Source organism: Sapajus apella, unplaced genomic scaffold, assembly GCF_009761245.1.
Source record: "Sapajus apella isolate SASKATOON/1434 unplaced genomic scaffold, GSC_monkey_1.0 scaffold13, whole genome shotgun sequence".
Lineage (NCBI taxonomy): Eukaryota > Metazoa > Chordata > Mammalia > Primates > Cebidae > Sapajus > Sapajus apella.
The window spans coordinates 26,745,520-26,751,041 of NW_022436953.1; positions in this window are offsets into that span (position 1 = coordinate 26,745,520).

The following is a 5,522-nucleotide window of genomic DNA, read 5'->3' on the forward strand; positions in this document are numbered from 1 at the left end:
TCTCCATCACCATCACCGCCATCGTCCTCTTCACACCATCATCATCATCACCGTCATTACTGGCATCATCATCACCCTCGTCATCCTGATTGTCATTGGAGAGTGTCAGGGCTGGGGGAAGGTAGGGGTGAGGAGGAAGGTGGGAATGAAAACATTACCTTACAAGCCCTTCCTCCTCCTCTTCCTCTTTTCTCCACATAAGGTGTCTCTGTGTGGAGCTACAACAGGAACCTCCCTATAGGTAAGATGTGGGACTTTAGACCCAGGAAAGGCTCTGGCTGGATTTGGGGCACCCTCTGGCATACATTCTGTGGTATATGCCCCTGGGCTCTGCCTATCTTCAGCCCAATCCCATGCCCAGCCCCAATACCCCAGGGACCCAGGCCTTCTTTAGCAGAAGCATTAGCAAGGACAGAACAGAGATGCCCTTTCTTATGAAAAGGAACTTAAGTTCAAATTCTCAGAGAAACTTCATCTCCGGGGTTCTGCCAGCTTTCCCAGGGATTATATGATTAGACTCAAATACTTTGAGCTTGTAGGCCCATAGCATCCATTCCAGCACTGCCCACCCCTGCCCCCAACCCTGCACCTCTGAAGCTTGAGGCCTCCATCCAGCAGGACTCCTGGCACTGTTCTAGCCAACTGAAGCAGAAAGCGTACCTGGTTCAGTAAAGCAAGATTTGCAGAGAATTCTAGTTGGGGCTTTTAGATTACAAAGAAAGGGACCCACAAGTTCAACTAAGAAGAGGTAAAGCGGGTAAAGGTGTTGGTACAGTTAAGATACTGCAGCTCTGCTGGGTGTGGTGGTTCACACCTGTAATCCCAACACTTTGGGAGGCCGAGGCAGGAGGATCATGAGGTCAGGAGTTCAAGACCAGCCTGGCCAACATAGTGAAACCCCGTCTCTAATACAAAAAATTAGCTGGGTGTGGTGATGCATACCTGTAGTCCCAGCTACTCAGAAGGCTGAGGCAGAACAATTGCTTGAACCCGGGAGGTGGAGGTTGCAGTGAGCCGAGATCACACCGCTGCACTCCAGCTTGAGCAACAGAGTGAGACTTTGTCTCAAAACAAGAAAAAGAAAAAAACAAAGATACTGTAGCTCCAAGGACAGAAAACCAAGTACAGCCAGACCTCTCACAAACTGGAAGCAGGCAGAACCAGACTTCTCTCCCCAGTTCAGAGTCTGCTTGGTCTCCCAAGCCCTCCTGGGCATTGCTGCTGGGCCATGCCTTCATCCTGATACCTTCCATTCAAAGTCAGTGCCACAGGGCTCTTCCTCGCCTTTCCCTATTCCGAATTTGACTCTCTTCTCCCATAGTGAGAACCCTTGTTCTCAATAGTCAATATGTATATTAATTTGCTCTGTCCCATAATAGAAGTAACACAGTTTCAGAATTGCTGCATTGTTACCACTATCAAAGACACACCTGCAACATTTGCCTGCTGCTCTTTGTCTTTAGAATAGATTGCCAGAAGCATGTGCATTCTGAAATCTCTCACCAAAGACAGGTGCAGTTTCACCACCCCCACTGACAGGTCACCCAGAGCTCCAGAAAATAAGGCAATTTGGGTGTTGTTCTATGCCGCAGACACCTGCCTGCCCTTTGAAGCCCAACCAGAGCCCTGAATAGAGTCCCTGTGATGCTCACTGATGAAAGGACAGGGAACCAGACCCTCAGCAAACCAAGCTACCAGATGACTCTATTTGAGCTAATGGCTGAAGCCAAATAGAGCTTCTGGGGAATACAGATGTTCCCACCAGTCCAGAGTTCAGGTCATGCAGCTCCGGAGACAAAATAATCATGCCTGCAATAGATGGGGTACATGGTTTCCTGGGGCATCTGGTTTCCTGCTGCTAAGGGAGTTTCTAGGCATTCATGCCCATCCACAGGCATTCACTGGGCAGCCACTATGTGGTCAGCACAGAGCCTGTGGCTAGGGATGGCAATAGTTATGGAGTGCTGGTTGCACATCTGCCGCTCTCCCTAAGGCTCCACATGTATCATGTCACCTGGCGAAGAAAATTATAGCTTTAACGCCAGAGCGGCTTCTGAGGCAGCTACATAATGGGTTCATCCTGGTTTGCCCAGGACATTGCAGGTTCTAGTATTTAAAGTCCCAAATCCCGGAAAACCCCTCAGTCTTGGGCAATCTGGGCTGGCTGGTCATCCTAGATGCACCTTGGGTCTATCTTTTGTACTCCATCAAATAGAAAGTTGGGCTTGCAGGGACCTTAGAGATCATCTTGTCTAAGCCTCATGCCAGGATGAACTCTCTCCCATTGTGGTTTTCTCATCTCTACTTTTACTTATCCAGGGATCAGAAGCTCCCAACCTTCCCAGACAGGCCCTGCCATCTCGGCAGCTCTGACTCTGAGCAAGGCAGAGGGATGAGTGGAGCAGCAAGGACCCTGTAGAAAAGGAACCTGAACTCTGATCCTGGCTTTTCAGTTCACCAGGTGAATGGTCCTGACTGAGTTCCCATATCCCACACAAACAGGTACACAAACCTCAACCCCCTGCCACCCTGCCTCCTGCTAGGTGTGGTGAGCCCTGTGTCTATGTGCTGGGCAACTTTGCTGACAGCCTTGTGGAGCTCTGAGCTTGTTGGAGCCCCATTTGAAACCTCAGGTCTGCATGGCCCTCATTCTCCACATGCCAAGCTTGATTCATACCTGACGGATCTCCACTTAAATTTGGACAGGAGGTCATATTGTGGGGCTTCCTGAGAGATAAATAATACTTACCAGAAGGTGGGGGGGCAGTCCCCTGTGGGCAAGTCTTGATTCTTAGGAAGCAGGAGCCAGGCACATCAGTTTCTGCTGTTTCCCCCTTTCCATGGACTGGGGCATGACTGGCTGCATATGGATATATGGAATCTTTTTGGGGAGTGATGAAATATTCTTAAGTTAGATGTATTGCTGGGTGCACAGCTCTGAATGTACTAACAACTACAGAACTGTAGATTTTTAATGGGTGAATTTTATAGTATGTGAATTATATCTTAAAGCTGTTTAAAAAACAGTGACATAAATGACTTATTTTTTAAAGCACACATATGTATATGGATATATGGTAAAATATATACTGAAAGATACATTTAATAAAAGTCATGTATGTGGAGGGGGGAGAAAGAGAGAAAAAAGAAATGAAGAAAATACTACCAATTGTAAATCTAGATGAGGAACGACATGTATATCTGTTACAGATGTTTATTGTATTATTTTTATACTATTCTCTCGATTTTTCTGTAGGTGTTTTAATTTTTCAAAATAAAAGGATGGAGAAAATAAACTTGCCGTCCTTGGACTCAGGAGAATATCCACCCATTTGAGAGCCTACCCATGGCCCCTGCTCATTTGGCAAAGCATCAGCTCTGCTTCTAATTATTCAGTCTCCTGCCCTGACCTACCTGTCTCCATACCTCAAAGTCAGAAAATTCAGGCTTTCAAAGCTTGGCCCTGCACACCTGCTGACGGACTCCTGGGCATGCTGATTTTACTTTAGTGAAGTAAGCAGTAACGATTCATTTGCAGCCCTGCAGGTCTTTTCTCAGGTGCGCTGGCTTAGTGAGAAGACATCCTGCATGAAAATAACCTGTGAGCAATTTTCTTATGCAGAGCCCAAGACTTCTGCCTGCACCTTCTGAAGTGGAACTTCAGACTGAGAAATTCTAGATGAATAGAAATTCTAGAAATTCTAGATGACTCAATGTACTTTTTCCATCTTCATCTCACTGTTGGTTTGGCAAATACATAGCAAAGTTTCCAGATCAGAAAAGGCATCAACAGATGATTCCCTGGGGTGACTAACAGATGCCAAATGGAGTCACCCCAGGGAACAGACACCGTAGATGTCCACAGAGACCCAGCCAGTGTCACATAGCCACCAGACGTAGCAGGCCCTTGTCAGATAAGATTCCTCTTGACTACATCACCTCCCAATAGAAGCCTCAGGAAGCCCTGGCATTGTCCTCTGGGCCCTCAAAGCACACATGAGGAACAGTGAGAACAAGACACAGGCAACACCCTCTGACTTTGGCCAAGAATGGTCCTGTGAGACATCATGGGTCACTACTTGTGTTTCCTCCCACGCATCCCTTGCATGGCACCTGACATCAGGCAGATGACTCAGCTTCAGAGGCTAGAAAGGCCCGCAGCAGGAAGCAGAACATCTGCAGAAAGGCTGCTTCACTAGCATCCCAGGGCTTGGGAAGGAGGTCAGCCCTATTTTTCACAGACCTGCCTCCAACTGTGAGTTTTATTAGTAACCCAAAATATTATATGTGATTACCTGTGGGACTTTGACAACAAAAGCAGGAAAGGCAACCTCATTAAGCCCTCTATCATTTTATATTTTGAGATGGAGTTTTGCTCTTGTTGCCCAGGCTGGAGTGCAATGGTCTGCTCTCAGCTCACTGCAACCTCCACCTCTCAGGTGCGAGCGATTCTCCTGCCTCAGCCTCCCAAGTAGCTGGGATTACAGGAATGCACCACCACACCCAGCCAATTTTGTATTTTTAGTAGAGATGGGGTTTCCCCATGTTGGTCAGGCTGGTCTTGAACTCCTGACCTCAGGTGATCCACCCACCTCAGCCTCCCAAAGTGCTGAGATTACAGCCATGAGCCATCTCCCCTGGCCCATAAGTCCTCTATCTTTAAATGTTTGAAAAATGTGACCCACTCAGAAGGATCTCAAGTTCTGCTTTATTGAATAAGAAGATGAATCTTGGCAGGTAAAAAAACCCTTAAATAGCTTTACAAAGTTTTGCTTATTTGCTCTTGAACTAGATATATTTTTAACAGCCAAGTAAAACCCCAAAGCTGTAATTGCCTTAAATCACCTTCATGAAAATGAAGAAAGAGTATTTCTAGTCTGAATGAGGCTCTGCTTCTGGGATTAGGGAAGATTTGAGGCTTTGCTTGAATAATTTTACCCAGTCTATTCAAATTGGAAGATTTAAAAATCTAAGCAATTGTTAGTTTACTGGCATCACTAGATGAAACCCATTCAGCTGTTTGCTAGACATTAGCTGACTTGTGCCCTGCTCTAAAATCTGTCAGGTGAATCAGGCAACATTCTCCACTTGGTACTTTACCAGGATGGAAGCTTTGGTGGATTATCTCCAGCAGGTTGGCTGTCTTGGAGGAGAGACCTCCAGAGGAGGCTTGGGATGCAATGCAGGCCACCACCCCACGCTGAGGACTGACCAGGTCAATGGTGGCCTGAGTTTAGGCCACATCAAGTGGTCCTTCACCCAGAAGTTTCAAGGCTGCAATGAGCTACAGTCATACCACTGCATTCCAGTCTGAGCAACAAAGTGAGACCATGACTAAAAAAAAAAAAAAAAAATAGAGCTTTTGATGGGGCTTTGCCTCCACTCTTCTCTGGGAAATACTTGAACAGTGAGCCAAAGTAATTCTTAAGAATTTGGAAAGGATCAGAAAATAGAAAGGAGGTTCATATTGATTGGTTTTCTACTGTTTTAAGCATTACATGTGCCAGTTTTTTCACATTTGT